This window comes from Pogona vitticeps, chromosome 3 (assembly GCF_051106095.1).
Source record: "Pogona vitticeps strain Pit_001003342236 chromosome 3, PviZW2.1, whole genome shotgun sequence".
Taxonomy (NCBI): domain Eukaryota; kingdom Metazoa; phylum Chordata; class Lepidosauria; order Squamata; family Agamidae; genus Pogona; species Pogona vitticeps.
The window spans coordinates 199,100,471-199,117,598 of NC_135785.1; the positions used below are offsets into that span (position 1 = coordinate 199,100,471).

At 39.8% G+C, this 17,128-nt stretch overlaps 1 protein-coding gene across 4 annotated transcripts in view; it reads right to left on the reverse strand.

Moving 5' to 3' along the window:
* The window catches only part of PDE9A (phosphodiesterase 9A), a 99,243-nt gene that overhangs the window by 45,485 nt on the left and 36,630 nt on the right, over window positions 1-17,128 (reverse strand). The window contains exon 1 of one of the 4 annotated variants that reach the window (XM_020783941.3): window positions 10,410-10,577. The exons of 2 other annotated variants lie outside the window; for them this stretch is intronic. The gene's annotated coding sequence lies outside the window, so the exon portion shown is untranslated. Of the gene's footprint in view, window positions 1-10,409; window positions 10,578-17,128 lie in introns of those variants that run through there. One more of the 4 variants, XM_020783940.3, reaches the window with a different exon arrangement.

The window sequence follows — 17,128 nt, forward strand, 5'->3', positions numbered from 1 at the left end:
TGACCTGTGTTGAAACAAGTGAACACAATTTGTACCCTTATTAATTAATGTGTGCCATTTTGGGAGTACAAATCTGATCCATACATGTCTGTGCTAATATCTCAGCATTTCCCCACCCCACCCCATTATACACCCTTGAATAAGGAAATGCAAATAATTGGGGGGTGGGGTGGGGGTTGGTCTGTCTCCTTCCTCTTTGAATTTCCCATACAACAACTTCAGGATATCTGCAAATTAAACACTTCCTTTGCTGTAAGAAAAATATATGTAACCATCAATCATATATTCATCAATAACTAATCAATATAGTGTGCTTGATATTAAATGCAATTATGTTAATCTGCTTGGTTGTTACTAGAGATGGGCACAAACCACCAGTTCATCCTTCCCAACCTTGCCTCCTCTGGCAGTCGCCCATGCAGAAGCAGTGCCAGGCTTCCCTGCCCTGCCTCCTCTAGGTGTTATCTCTGAGTGGGTGCCCACTAAAGAAGGCAGGGCTGGGAAGCACTGAACACCTGTTCATCCAAAGGAGAAATCTGCACAAACCGCTGAACTGACGACATGTGCCCATCTCTAGTGGCGACCTTTAAGCTTGCGAAAGTGTGGTTTTGTCAGTCACACTTCAGCAAGGACGATCTTCTCAGGAATAGAAAGAGGAATCTGTTACAGATGTCCAAGGACAGTGTCGGAGTAGAGACACTGCAAACTTAAGGAGACGTTCAGTAATACATTAAGAAAAATTAAACTATACAGTCTGTCTGTTCTTGTATGCCTTTTATCTTTACAATGAAGAACTTTCCGAATCTCAACGTTTTTTGTGCCTTTCTGAGTTGCAACCTAAAACAAAAAGAAACCTGTTGGAGAACTTCTTTATTAATCTATACTTCATAATTTTCTCATTTTTTTTGTACCATGCCCCCGATTCAAAATGAGGCTGCTTTGAAGCAAGTCTTATCCAGGCTGGCTCCACTTCCCTGTCCTTCCACAGGCAAGCACAGACCTTTCTCTTCAGACGGTCTTTTCCTCAGTGACTGAGAGGGCTTTTGTGCTCTGTTGCTTTTAAATGTGTTTTTAGCATTGATTTTATTTACCATTTTAATATGATGCTTGTTTAATTCTTTTTAAATATTTGCACACTTACTGTTTTTAGCTTTTGTTATTGTCCATTTAATGATGTAAGCTGCCTTGAATCCTTTCATGGAGAAAGGCGAGGTAAGAACTTTTTTAAATAAATAAACCAGCTCTTGGTTTACCTGACTGCACAAAACCTTTCACTTTGTTTTGCCATGCGAAATATTGTTTTGATTCAGTCCCAATTACCAGCAGCTTATTACTCCATAGCCTTTGATCCTGTTGCAGCCAGATTCCCACCTTGCCTTAAGGCAGTAGTTGGGGCTGCCCATCTGGTGGAACCTTGGGCAACTTCTTTGATTGTAGCAGTGCCCCCATGCAGTTGCTGCACTGGTGCTCAGCTGACCAAGCATGACACAATCTTTCTTTCCTCCCACAAAGTCACTCTGAAGCTCTGTCCAGTTTTGAATCCTGTTCCACTCTTTAACAGAGATCCACATGATGGTGAACTCTTTTGCACTATGTTGTTGAAGCTATGGGTGGATCTCACAGATATACTTGCTCCAAATCCTGATTTGATATTTTATGAGGATGGTTCTTGCCTTCAAAATTCTGTAGGAAAATTTCGTTCCAGGTATGCTGTCTGCTTGCATTTTAAAGTTATTGAAAGTGGTGCCCTTCCAGGCATTTGCTCTGTACCAATTGCTGAGCTTGTGGCACTTATTAGTGCCTGTCACTTAGCTACAGGGCGCACTGTAAAAATGTATACTGATAGTCAACATGCTTTTAGTGTTGCCCATGACTGTATTCCTTATTGCTCAAGGAACTCATATCAAAAATGATCCTTTTGCTGTAGCCTTTTTAGAAGAATTCCGGCTCCCCAAAAGTCTTGCATGTACTGTATTAAATATTACGCTCACCAGTCAACAAATGATGATGTTGCTAAAGGAAATGCCTTGGCAGATGCTTTTGCCAATCTGTAGCCCTTTCCTCATCTCCGGGCTATACTGAACATTTGTTTTATTCTGTGGATGACCTGATTCAGATCCAGTCTTCAGCTCCTATGAGCAAGAAGAAACCTGGCGTAAGGCTGGATTTTATAGAGACTCTGTTTGGAGGAGCAAACAGCATTGTATCTCTTTGCTCCTTTTTGCTGTATCTTGTTTACATCCTACATGGTGTTTCCCATGTTGGACAGAAAGGAATCATATCAGTGGTTCATAAGGAATGGTTTGATCCATGACTTCATTCTTTGGTCCAGCATTTGTGTTCAATTTGTGCTACATGTCAGAGGTTTAACATAAATTGTTGCCAACCCAACAGGTATCTTGTCATCCTTTGTGAAAATCTTTTGTTCACATACAAATGGACTTCATTCAAAAGCCAAAGTCTTGATCTTCTGAATATGTTTTAGTGTTATTTTGCACATATTCTGAATGGACAGAGCCCATACATGTATCAAAGTGGATTCAGTGCCTGTTGCCTAGAAAATCCTTAAGGAATTTGTTCCGTACTTTAGAATACAGGTCTCTTTGTGATCAGATAAAAACTCACATTTCATAGGTCAAGTGATCAAAGAGGTTTGTAAAAACTTATAAATTTGGCAGAAATGACACTGTGCCTATCATCCTGAGTCATCTGGAAAAGTATAATGATGACAAAGTTTATTATGGTCATATGATGCATACAAATGCACAAAGCCAATTAATACTTTCATTTGGAAACCTAAGTGGTCAGCTCTCTTCTTGGTTAACCAATATAGGAGAAACTATTTTGCACCATTCTAATTTTATTGGGTATTTTCTTATTTTTCAAAGTTAGCCAGTGTGTTATTTGAATGATTTTAAGAAAATCAGAAGAATCGCCTGATTCATTAAAAGAAAAGCCTAAGATTGTGCTAGATGTACAATTTGCAGAGAATGATGATAGTCACTCTGAAATGCCTTCTTTTATGTAACATACTGTTACATAAAAGAACATTACAATGCAACATGTAGAAATGGAAGATCTGAAGAGGAAGGATAGGAGTGATCAAACATTAAATGCGTATTACTTAATAAAAGCATATACAGAAAAAAGAGCAAGAGGTGCATGAAATAACCTTTGATATAGCAAGGAAAAGACTGAAAAAGAAACAGTTGTGCAAATCACAGCCTTTGTATAAACCCCAACCAATACACAACAAACCCAAGAAAAGAAAGATTCAGTCACAGGACACTGTAACTGAAGAGACAGAAGAATAAGAATTACTTTAAGTAATCTACACTCTTTTTCATAATATATATTCAGTTTGCTACATTATTTTGTTTAATAACATTCCACTATACGATGCATAAGTTCAAGTAACTGAACTTTTCTTGACTTTCTTGAAGTTAAGAAGAGTTTTTTGAAATGAAGTACTGTAGTATGCTTTTCTTAACCATGCATGGAGAATCGTTTAATATATTAGCACAAGTTAACTTAGGACAGGTTAGCTTAGGTATTAAATTGTGAGCTGGGATCTGTGGGTAGTAAAGTGAAGACAGAACTCACAGGTTTCCAAACAGAATTTGTGGTTTATAATTGCAATTGGAGATGGGCACAAAATGAACGATGGACCAAAATATGCAACAAACTGGGCTGTTTTGTGGTTTGTTTCACAACTCAGTTAGGGAAATCCTACTCTGCTGAATGCCCTTTGGCATTCCATTTGCTTCAGCAAAAGGGGATGCCGACCCACCCCTTCCCACTGCCCCCATCGCCTCCGCCTACCTGTTCCTGCTGCCTCCACTGCCACCTCCTCTGCTGCTGTTGTTGCCACTGTGCATGCCACTCTCAGAGGCAGTGGATCCAGGTTCCCTGCTGGGAGGTTGCCACTGCCTCTGAGCATGCATCCACGGCGGAAGGAGCAGGGAGCAGATAGCCCCCCCTCTAGGCATGGACCAGAAAAACAAACTGTGAACCAATTCATTTGTGTGTGTGTGTGTGTGTGTGTGTGTGTGTGTGTGTGTGTGTGTGTGTGTGTGTGTGTGTGTGTGTGTGTGTGTGTGTGTGTGTGTGTGTGTGTGTGTGTGTGTGTGTGTGTGTGTGTGTGTGTGTGTGTGTGTGTGTGGTGGTTCATCACAAACCACCGGTTTTCCTTTTTGTGCCCATCTCTAATTTCAATATACAGTATTGTACAGTATTACAAAGATGAGGGGCTTTGAGAACAAATATATAATCAATCGTATATTCATCGATGACCAACAAATTTATTGTGCTTGATATTAAATACAATTATGCTTGGTTGTGACCTTTGAAGTTTTGTCAGTTACACTTGAGCAAGGATGATCCTCAACCTTGTCAGGAACAGAAAGAGGAACCTGTTATAGATGCAAGGACAGTATCAGAGTAGAGACACCACTGAGTGTAACCACTTAAGGAAAAGTTCAGTAATAGATTAAGAAGAATTAAACTATACAATCTGACTGTTCTTGTATGCCTTTTATCTTTACAATTACGAACTTTCTGAATCTCAACGTTCTTTGTGCCTTTCTGAGTTGTAACCTAAAATAAAGAGAAACCTGTTGGAGAACTGCTTCGTTATCAATATTTCATCATTTTCTAAGAAAGAAGAGAAAGTGTTTTTAAAGACTATATTAGGGCAGTAGAGATGTTCTGCATCACTTATAAAAAATCTAAACTAATTGAAAAACTTCTTCCCAGAACCAAGAGAAGATAGGAGGGGGCAATGAGGGCATTTTTTTTTTCTTTTGACTTGTCTTAAAGGTCAGGTTGAGAACCTGCCCACAGCCAAGAGCCAGCTGGCAAGTGATTGCCAAGAAAAGGACTTCTTGATGGTGGCAGCTGGACTGCATTCTTTACAGTGGCACACTACACAGGTGCCTAGTTTTTCTGTTCTTCACTTCCACTGTGAAGAGGGATTTGTTTTAGACTATACCTGACTAGCCCAGTGGTTTTTCCTACTTTCTTCAGTTTAAGCTTGAATTTTGCTATGAGAAGCTGATGATCAGAGCCACCATCAGCTCCAGATCTTGTTATTGCTGACTGTATAGAGCTCCTCCATCTTTGGCTGCAGAAAATATAATCAATCTGATTTTGGTATTGCCCATCTGGTGATTTCCATGTGTAGAGTCGCCTCTTGTGTTTTTGGAAAAGAGTGTTTGTGATGACCAGCTTGTTCTCTTGACAAAACTCTATTAGCCTTTGCCCTTCTTCGTTTTGAACTCCAAGGCCAAACTTCCCTGTTGTTCCTTTTATCTCTTGACTCCCTACTTTAGCATTCCAATCCCCTAAAATGAGAAGAACATCTTTCTTTGGTGTCAGTTCTAAAAGGTGTTGTAAGTCTTCATAGAATTGGTCAATTTCAGCCTCTTCAGCATCAGAGGTTGCTGCATTAACTTGGATTACTGTGATATTGAAAGGTCTGCCTTGGATTTGTATTGAAATCATCCTATCATTTTTGAGATTATATCCCAGTACAGCTTTTCCCACTCTTTTGTTGACTATGAGGGCTACTCCATTTCTTTTACGAGATTCCTACCCATAATAGTAGCTATGATAATCGTCTGAATTGAATTTGCCCATTCCCGTCCATTTTACTTTACTGACGCCCAGGATGTCAATGTTCTTACCATCTTTTGTTTGACCACCTCCAGCTTCCCAAGGTTCATAGATCTTACATTCCAGGTTCCTATGCAGTATTTTTCTGTGCAGCATCAGAGTTTCCTTTCACTTCCAGGTGCATCCGCAGCTGAGCATCCTTTCGGCTTTGGCCCAACCACTTCATTAGCTCTGGAGCTACTTGTACTAGTCCTCTGCTCCTCCTTAGCAGCATGTTGGATGCCTTCTGACCTGAGGGGCTCATCTTCCAGTGTCATGACTTTTAGCATTTTGTTTCTGTTCATGTGGTTTTCTTGTCAAAAATACTGGAGTGGCTTGCCAGTTACTGCTCCAGGTGGATTACGTTTAGTCAGAACTCTCCACTATAACCTGTCCGTCTTGGGAGTCCGTGCATGGCATAGCCCATAGCTTCTCTGAATTACTCAAGCCCCTTCACCACAACAAGGCAGTGATCCATGGTATAGTCTGATAGTAAATGAAGTAATGTCTCCAAGCTTTAGGGTGGGGTCAAGCAAAACACCCTGTCTGTGTCTTCTGTTGGAAGCCATTAGGCTTATAGATAACCCTGACCACAACAACTTAGAGTAATGAAAACTAGGGATGGGCACAAATTTTAAAAAATGAACCACTAAAGTCATTGAAAAATTGCTAAGTCATCAATTAGTATTCGTATAAATCAATGCCCTCGATGAATAGAAATCAATAAATTTTTAGTGATTGTTGATTCTTAATTTCATTGGGCTATAAAACCGCTCCCCATGCACCTAGATACATCAAAATTTCAGAGAAGATTCCTGTGACTCCCCTCTACAAGCCTTGCAGGTTTGGTGAAGAATGGGTTTTGGGTGTCCAAGTTAAACACCCACAAAGAAGCCCCCCAGGAATGTTTCCCTCCCAGGCACTTAGAGACACCAAAATCACAGAAAAGCTTCCCATTACTCTACAATCTCTCCAAGTTAGGTGAAGATTGGGTTTCTGCAAACAAACTGCTAAAGGGCACTTTCCTGGACGGACCCACTTTGTCGGTGTATAACTCCGATGTCTGAAACCAAGTCTTCATCAATCCTGGAGAGATTACAGAGGGAGATCAGGGGAAGCTTCCCTGTAATGTTTGTGTCTCTAGGTGCTTGAGGGCCTGCTTTATGGGGTTTTAAAGGCAACAATTAATTGATGCATCAATTTGTCAAAAAAATCATAAATTCGTTATTTGTGATTCATTGACCTTGATGAATCACGAATTGAAATTAATCACCATTTTTTCTGGTTTGTGCCCACCTCTGATCACAACATTCAGCTGGAGTATTTCTTTGTGTCTACCACGGGAGGGTAGGAAACAAAGCCTCATTCTTTCTCAAAGTGTCCAGTTTGTGCATTCCTAGTTTTGCTGGGAACCTATTGTATAGGCATTCATTTTCCAGAGTCTGTTTCATATTGTCTGTTAGTAATTAAAACCTTTCCTGTGCTATTTTTTAAAAAATTAAAATAAAGAGGCTTGTGTTCTTTTGATTTAAAGCATTTTTTTTCATTGAAACTTCAAAAGTTTATTCTCACTCCATTTCATCACTATCTTTGGAAAACCTGGAGATGTGTATAATGCCACACTGTACTGGTTTTCCACTTGGATAAATCTCATACAGAGATGAGAAAGATAGTAAAAGTGAGTCCCATGTTAGCACACCTCCTCACTGGGTTCCAACCAATTCAGGTCCTTATACAGATTCAAAATTCTCACTCCCCCATATTTGGACACTCTAATTGGTAGCTGACAGAAGCCCTTGTGCCAGTATTGGATGAAAAATGCATTGGGTGATGTGACTGTCAAAGGGTGACGGAAAGATTAAATGAAAGAGGAAAACATAAAAGAACACTAAACTTTCATGTTTAAACTCTTTTGTTAATAAAAATTCATGTTTTAGAGACTTCATTTTAGGAATCAACAAAAGAACATGAAACACATGCTGCTTAGGGTTGACCCTCTGAAATTAAAGTGAATGAAGTTAATTGTCACAAATCCCTTTCATATCTATGGATCTCTTCTAAATAGCCATAATGTAAGAGCTGGTCCATTAAATTTTCAATTGCAACTTGTTGTTTCAACTTATATATTGCTTCATAATGCTCTAGCACTATCTGAGAGGTTTACAACATAATTAGACAAAGATCACTTTCTCTCCCTCCACCCCAAGCTGGACACTCATTTCACCAACCTTGAAAGGATGGAAGGCTGAGTCAATCTTGAGCCAGCTACCTGAACCTGTTGGGATGGAACTCAGGTTGTGAGCAGAGTCTTCGGATGCAGTACTGCTCTTTAACCACTGCATCACAGGGCTCACTAATATAAGTTCCGAATGTAGAATTTGTTCTTTTTTAACTCAGTGATTTTCCAGATTTCCAAATCTTTTATACATAATAAATATTGTTCATAATCTCTATTATAGTTGCCCTGTTCCTTGCTTTTTCTTTTCTTTTTTTTTTTTTTGCATGCCGATATCTTGAATATAATCTCCTTTGGACAGGGATTAATTTATTTTTCTGGTTTGCAATGTTATTTGATAAAGTAATAAATATAAAAAAAGAATTTTAAAAAGAGAAAGAAAGCAACTATGGTGATCCGTTAGAAAAGAAACACAAAGTCCAAATTTCACAGATGAACAATGGACCTTTATTGCTGTTGCTGTCTGCTGTTAAGCTGTTTCCAATTTATAGTGACCTCACAAATTACTGACCTATAAAAGTTAACAGTCCAACTCAGATCTTGCAAACTCATCAAGGATGTGGCTTCCTTTATTGAGTCAAACCTTTATTAGAATCAACTATAAATTCACATTACAAATTTATATGCAAGCTTTCCAGTTCTTCATCCAACTAGATTATTCTCTATGTTCTCTGAGTTTTCAGAGAAAGAAAACTTCCTTGTTGCCAAATGAGGATGATGATGATGATGAAGAACAGGTGGTGGAGGAGGAAGGGTCTAGTTTTCAGAAGTATAAATTCACTTTTAAAATTGGTTGCAAGCTCTCTCCTCCGCATCATTTAACACATCAAATACGAATTTTTCAAAACCAAAAGAGGATTTTTCTCTGATTACTGGCTTTCTTGTTTTTGCTTTTTGGCATTTTGGACAATCCATATGGCTCCCGGGGGTTCCAAGGTAGAAATTGGCATCCAAACCCACTGAAGTGTCTTCTCATTCAATAAAGGTCCCATAATCCACAGACAATGCATTATCATCAAACATTTTGACAGTTTACAGTGCTACAGTTTGCAAGGAACAGCCTACTTCCATTAAACCTTGTGTTTCTATAGGATGGCTTTTGGAATCACTCCTCCAGGTGCACACAGGTGCACATGTTTTCTCAGAATGCCTTAACTAGGCAACCTGCTCAGAATTAATACTTTGGAGTGGAGTCAGTATTTTGACAGAGATCGCAAAGGACTTCTTCTCGGAAACAAATATGCAAAGCATTTGTTGTGATACAGTGCTTTCCAAAGAATGCATTAATTCAATAAAATGGCACCAGATTCTCGAGTGGTTCAAGAACAATTCCAGGGTTTAAGAAAGAGGTGTACTAAGCTGCCTTTCCACCACAGCACTAATTTACGTTATTCTTAGTGCATTGGAGGCAATGCAGGTTGAATTTATACTTTAGATATACTTTGAAAAAATGTCCCAGCAAACACTTTAAAATATTTTTTTCTGGCTCTCCACCATTAATGTTTGACAAGGCACACATAGATGACAAGTACATTAAAACAGGAAATGCCCACAGTGAATCACGTCATAGATGTATGTAATCTGTTTCCAATGGTGGCCAACCAAAGGCTCTCGAAAACTCACAGGTAAAGCAAGAAAGAGACAATCATATCCCCCATAAACTGATAGAGGTACTGTATATGGATTCTTAATGGTGTCAACAGACTACACATTATTGCGACTATTTCTTTAAACAGCACATTTGACTGTTTAAAGCACACACACACACACACACACACACACACACACACACACACACACACACACACACACACACACAAAAGCCTGTCTGGTAGCTTCAGTTTAACTGGATTATAAATCAGTAACTCTCTCTTGCTCACATGCACACCACATGATGAATATCATACTTTTTCTGTAATAAACTAAAGTTTAAATATGTGCTGCGCTGATATTTTTAACAACTCATATTTTAAAATATCTTGATCCTGTCTAGTCTTAATACAAGAACAATACTAAGCAGATATTGATAAGATTAATACACAATATCCATTACGTCTGAGGAATGAGTCTCTTCCAAGTACTGTATCTAAAATACATTTTTGATGAATGTGACTCTGTTCACAGCATACATTTCATTGTACCCAACCTAGTATTCCTGATATGTATAAAACAAGATGAATTACTATGGTTCTATTTTTTATTTTTTATTTTTGCAAAGGTTTGCCTTTCACTATTATGAAGCTACGTGTGAAACAATCGCCCAGGGCTTCGAAAGCACACAAAGAAAGCTCCATCTAATATAAGGTCACTGTTTACCCACTTTGTTTCATTGTTAAGCGCCTCTGAACTGCAGCAAGTAAAACAGTAAGCAAAAAGATTAGGTCTAGTCACGCAAAACAGCTTTCGCTTTTCTTCAAAGCGAAACAAAACAGCAGCCCCCAACTTCAGGAACTCAGAAAGCTGAACCCAAACAAGTCATCCTTCTAATTAAAAATAGCATGCAAGATGTGTTTCTGCTTACCTTATACAAGCCACAGAATATTTCACAAGGCTGGAGTAAGAATAAACTCTGAATCCTGCATATATCCCAGATTCATTGCCTCTCAGAACTTTGGCAGTGGCTGAAGCTTACAAAAGGGACAAGGTCTTATAAAAGCAACCCTGTAAAGAAGGAGGGGGGGAACCACCCATAGATGTTCTACTTTCCCTCCCTCTCACTGTCAAAACCCACTTAAAGTACTAGGACATTCTAATCCAGGGAACAGTCAACTACAGTCTGATGTTTATAGATGTAATAAAAGAACAGAGGACATGTTTTTATAACCCCACTGCACAGTAAAGATATATGACTAGCAGTTCCTCTTGTCTTAAAGAGACAAAGGTCCTTTACCCCTGAATTTATCTTAACTGTTTACTGAATTCCAGGATCTCCTACCACGATCTGCTAAATGAGAACAGGTTTTTTAAAAGTAATGCAGCTACTTGTCCCTTTAACATACAAAATGCTATACAAAATGCTATACAATTGTGGTGGATCTCTTTTACATACTGTCTGAGAGGGTAAAGCAATTGCTAGTTTTCCTTTTCTTTAACCTGGAAAGGAACGTGTGTGGCCTTCAACTATTGTATAGTATACAAATTAAGGAAAGCTTTGCCAGCTGAACTATTGATTCTTCTCATAGACTGGTTAGAGGCTCCAGTCTATGAGAAGGCCTCTTGTCTACAAATGTAGAATGGCAGAAGAAAGACTTGAATCCAGAAATATTAGTCATTTTGTACATACAGTGGTACCTTGACTTGAGAACGTCCCTACATATGAACGATTCAAGTTAAGAACGGCTTCGTTTGCAAAAAGTTGCTTCGACTTGAGAACAGAGCCTCGACTTAAGAACCAAAACAACAACCACCACATTTCCTGCCCTTTGTTTGACCTAAGTTCACTTTAGGTCAAAAGAAGAAACAAAAAAATTTTTGCCCCCTCATGGTAGATACGGATTAACCGGCTTTGCATTAGTTCCTATGGGAACTAATGCTTCGACTTAAGAACAGCACCTCGACTTAAGAACAAAAAACAGCAGATAGGGGTTAAATTGTTTTCAATGCATTCCTATGGGAAATGGTGCTTCGACTCAAGAATGTTTTGACTTAAGAACGCAGTCCCAATACGGATTATGTTCTTAAGTTGAGGTACCACTGTATTTTGCCTTTTTCTTGTATATCAGCGGTTTCCAAATTGTGAGCCATGGTGCCCTGGGGCACCGCCAAACCCAACAAGAGGCAACCAGAGGCACCATGGAATACTTGGAAGGACTGTACTTCCACAAAAGCTGTGGAAGTACTACTCAGGCTGGACTTCCCTCCTCCCTTCTCCCTCCCTTACCCAAAGTATCATATTGGGGGAACAGTGGCCAGTAAGTCAGGGGAAGTAAGTCAAAAAAGTTTGAGAAGCTTTGCTGCAGGTCACTTACAAGCCCTGATCGTAATAGGATATGTCCAATATATGGATGCTCATTCTGGAGCGAGCTAATGCAGGCTAAATAGGATTGCTTAGGGTTGAGTAGGGGTGCTATATGCCATTTGGTGCAATCCAGATGACATATTGGACCTCAGTTGATCCTATTTCATCTAGGTCCTTCAGTTTTGACTTTCATATATCATGCATTGATGTACTGTGTCACAAAGATTTTTTTTAAAAAAAATTGCTACGTCTTAAAAGACTGGTCAAGAAACTGCCCGCTTATTAAGCCACTTTTTGATATCGGAAACTGAAAACGGAAAGAGCCTTGACAATGGGAAAGTTTACTTTTGGTCCTTTCCCAGCAATCACACGTTCTGGAAACAGACCAAATCGGACCAATCCTACCGACACCAAAAAAGTAGTAGCCCTTGACAGGGGCTCAGAAAGGTGTGGGAAGAGATGCTCTGGGGATGGTTTGATTCACTCCAGCAATTATCCCATTTGATCACTGGAAAAAAGAATGAACCAACTCATCCCCACAGCAGACGAACCAGCGGGGCAAATCCCCATCTGACCACCGTCTCAGTTGTGTTACTGAGTTACTGTTGCAAAAGTTCTAGTGAATGTGGACGGACGTTACTAGCAGGAAGCACCAGATGTGGTCTTTCCTGTCTCTTCCTTCTTCATGTTAATTACCCATGACATTTACAATGAAAAGAACAAATATACTGTAAAAGGACATCCAACTCTGACATTATGATGAAAAGGACCACTGTAAATGCACCACAATGATAGCAGCAGCTTAAGAGACAGCTGGCATTTATTTATTTTTATTTATAGATAATTAATTTATATCACACATTTTCTTCCAAAACTGAGACTCAAGGCTGATTGCAACAAGATTCAAAGATACAGATAAGATCCAGTTGCCTTAATATCCAGTTACCACTACTAAGCAACCTCTGAGGAAGGTTAACAGAAGTGCCAGAGGTTGAGGCTCTTAAAAGGGAACAAGTAAAGGCAAGTCTGGTTTGCACAAGGCAGGTATAACTCTGCCACATTTGAAAGGAAGCCTTCAGTGACACACACAATATTGTAAGCCAAAGATACAGCTTGAATAGAGAAAACAGCCCAACACACAGAGGCATCTGATAACCTAACAATGCGTGCATGCACACATTTTTTTATGTGGATTACAAGCAGAAATACATTACATTAATTTTATATGTGCGTATTTTGGTATCTACTTTCTCTATGAAATCTGTTTTTAAAAACATTTTCCCAACATATGCATTTTTATTCATTCTCCCAACAGACTAACGTGTGTACAGTAGTGCCCTGCTGGATGATTACCCCACTCTATGACAAATCTGCATTATACTGACGTTTTTGTGATTGCAAAAATGATCACAAAACAATGGTTTAAATGGGGGAATTTTACTTAGCGATGATCGGTTCCCTGCTTCGGGAACTGATTTTTCGCTTTACGACAATCAGCAAACAGCTGATCGTTGGGTTTCAAAATGGCCACTGGCTTTCAAAATGGGCCCCCCGCTCTTTTCTAGGACAGATTCCTCACTTTACAGGCACTGAAAATGGCTGCCATATGGAGGATCTTCGCTGGACGGTGAGTTTTTCAGCTCATTGGAACACACTGAATGGGTTTTCAATGTGTTTCAATGGGATTACGTTTCGTTTGACGATGTTTTCGCTCTACAGCGATTTCGCTGGAATGAATTAACATCGGCAAGCGAGGCACCACTATATAAAGTATATATATTTTTCAAAGATACATATTTGTTTAATGCATATGCATTTCTATATATCTCTTCTTGGATGCACTCCTTAACATGATGAAGAGATTTGAGTGTGTCAGTGAAGCTGAGAGCTTCAGAAGATTAGATTCCATTATGAGACTGGACCTCTAAGAGGTTCACACAAGGTGGAATGGTCCCAGCTGAGACACCAGACTAAGACACATCCACCCTCTTCAGGGCAACTACTGGGCAGCAGCAGTAGCTCAAGGTGTCACTGGAGTGAGAACTCCCTGATGTTCAAGCTGGATTCCTAAAAGGAAGAGGCGCTCAAGATCAATATCCATTGGCTACTGGAGGGAATCAAAGAATTTCAGAAGATCAGTCTATAGTAGACTACAGCCAAGCCTTTGACTAGGTGACCCTGAGAAACTGGGCAGTGTTCTGAAAGAAATTGGTGTGTCTTAGCACTTGATTGTCCTGATGTGTAACTTGTGAAAAAGAAGCTATAGGACAAAATATGGAAAGATAGAATAGTTTTCCATGGGCAAAGGCGTCAGACAAGGGTGCATTTTATCTCCTTACCTGTTCAATCTGTATGCAGAACATATCATATGAAAAGCCAGACTAAATTCAGATGAAGGCGGAGTGAAAATTGGTGGAAGAAATGTTTAAGATATGCAGATGACACCATCTGACTGGCAGAAAGCAAAAATCACTGGAAATGACTTTTATTGAAAATGAAAGAAGAAAGTGTGAAATCAGGATTGCAGTAAAACATTAAGAAGTCTAAAATCATCACTACAGAAGAACTCCACAACTTTAATGTTAACAATGAAGAAACTGAAATAGATTGTGTATGCCTTGGTTCAATCATCAATCCAAATAAAAAGTGCATCCAAGAAATTAGAAGAAGACTAAGACTTGGAAGGGCAGCAAGGAAGAAGTTAGAAAACATCATCAATTGCAAGGTTGTGTCACTAGAAACTAAGACCAAGATAATCCACACTCTTGTATTTCTAATCACCCCGTATGGGTGTCAAAGCTGTACAGTTATGAAAGCTGACAGGTAAAAAATGATTTGTTTTCTCGAAGGCTTTTGTGGCCAGGATCTGATGGTTGTTGTAGGTTTTTTTGGGCTTTTTGGCCATGTTCTGGAGTTTTTCTTCCTAACGTTTCACCAGTCTCTATGGCCAGCATCTTCAGAGGACAGGAGTTAGAACTGTGTCTGTATTCTAACTCCTGTCCTCTGAAGATGCTGGTCACAGAGACTGGTGAAACGTTAGGAAAAAAACCCTCTAGAACATGGCCAAGCAGCCTGAAGAACCACCACCACCACCTCCTCCTCCTCCTCCTCCTCCTCCTCCTCCTCCTCCACTACTAGAACTACTACAACTACTACGACTACTACGACTACTACGACTACTACGACTACTACTGGAAGAGAACTTTGTGGATACATTGGACTACCAGAAAGACAAATAAGTAGATCAAATCAAGCCTGAACTATATCTAGAGGCAACAATGATGAAACTGAGGCTGTCAAACTTTGGGCACCTAATGAGAAGGCAGGATTCTCTGGAAAAGACAATAATTGCTTGGGTTGGAAGGCAACAGAAACAAAGATGACCAAATCTGAGATTGATTGACTCCCTAAAGCCAGAAGCTTGAGTTTCCAAGAACTGACCAAGGCTGCTGAAGACAGGACATTTTGGAGATTGCTCATTTATGACCATGTGCTGTCATGTCACCACCCAAGTCAGTGGTGACATGACAGCACATAATAACAATTTCTATGCAATTTGAAAGGACAAAACAACAGCAACTTCACAACAATGCCTTCCTGTTTGTAGTTTCTTCCCAATGATGGAAAACCACAAAAATATGCAAAAAGTCCTGCAGACCATGAATAGGATACATCTGTAAAACATTTCTCAATGGAAGTCACCAACTGGCTATGGAACTGCTGCGTTCAAAGTTCTGCTCCTGACCTATTAACAACTGAAGTCAGAGACATCTAGGAATTGCCTGAAGCTGGTCATGAGGGGGTGAGAAGAGCAATCCTCTGAGGTCTCTAAGAGGAAATATAATCCTTGGGCCACTGGTTGTTGCCCATCATCCATCCATACCAAATTGACCTGTGACATATCTAAAAGAATCTTCCTTGGTTGCTCTGCAATCTATATACAATTAGGATCCACGCAATCAAAGACAGGATGTAGATCTGTGAGTATCCAGGTTTTTAAAGGTTATAACCACTCATTTCAAGCCCTATCGAGGCAGTACTATTTTCTAACAACATTTGAAGAAAGAGACAAGTATGAGTGCACTGGCTCTTTCCCCTTCTCATCATGCTTGCCATTTTAAGAGCAAATGTTTGATTCAGACAAGCTCTCCTACTTGTGGAGGCTCTCCATGTGAGATTCTGGAATCTGGAGCCCAAAAAGTAACATCTCCAATTAGTGTTCACATACCGTTTGAATGGCTAAATAGGGTTCCTGCTCAGCCTGGAAATAAACCAGAAGCCAGCAAGGCCCCTGCAAAAGAGGAGTTATGAGCTCCTGGAAAACCACTTGCTGCATTGTGAACTCGTGGAAATTTCTAGATGTGAAAGGAAGCTCTGCAGAGGATGAATAGTAGCTCAAGAGCCACATATTCCCCAAAGATATCCTATATAACAACGGAAATATTTCTGGAAAACTTATTAATTGTCCTTTGCCACAGTAGGTGATAGTTCACAGTGGAACAATCTACTGACAGCAAGCAGTAATTTTCCAGAAACTAGTCTGAGCAGCCAGTATCATCACAATCTGTAACCCAGTCAGTCAGAAGATTGATGTCTATGTAGCCCTAGATTTTGGTAAAGATTTATGACCAACAAAGACTGTGCATAAAGCATTGCTCTGAAGAGCAAGTAGTGTGTTATTATTGGGTGATCCCCTGCCCTGTACATAGACAACGGACAGAAAATGAGAGGCCCAGTGCCAAATGGAGATCTGACAGGCACTCCCATGAGCTGTCTTGAAAAGAGAAGAACGCTGACAAAAGACCTTTGATTGGCAGCCAGAATTTATCCTTATATCTGCTCACTTGGACAGTACACCTAAAATTTTTACTTCAATCCCTTTGGAGGGGAGGGGCACAAATGTACAGTTTTGTTCCTTCAAATGTTTTTCAATATATATATTTATATAGGGTATTTTCAAGGACTTTTTTAAAAAAATGCATCGAAAGTTTTGACGGGTAGGGGAAGAACCTTACCCTTCAATCTTCTTGAAAAAAACATGCATATGCTTTACAAGACTGCCCACTAATAGGTTACAGCTGCAGTGTAAACCCCAGTTTTTTCCCTGTGGCTGCCTGTTGCACAGACACTCTTTATTTTGTATGTAGCGCTCTCAGCAAGGCCTTCAGTCTGACGTCAATGGGAACTCTTCCCAGAAAAGTGCATGGGATTCAACAGAGGCTCATGCTAGGAGACGCAACACCTGCGGTGTGGGAACAGAGCGGATTAGATGACCTCTTCTC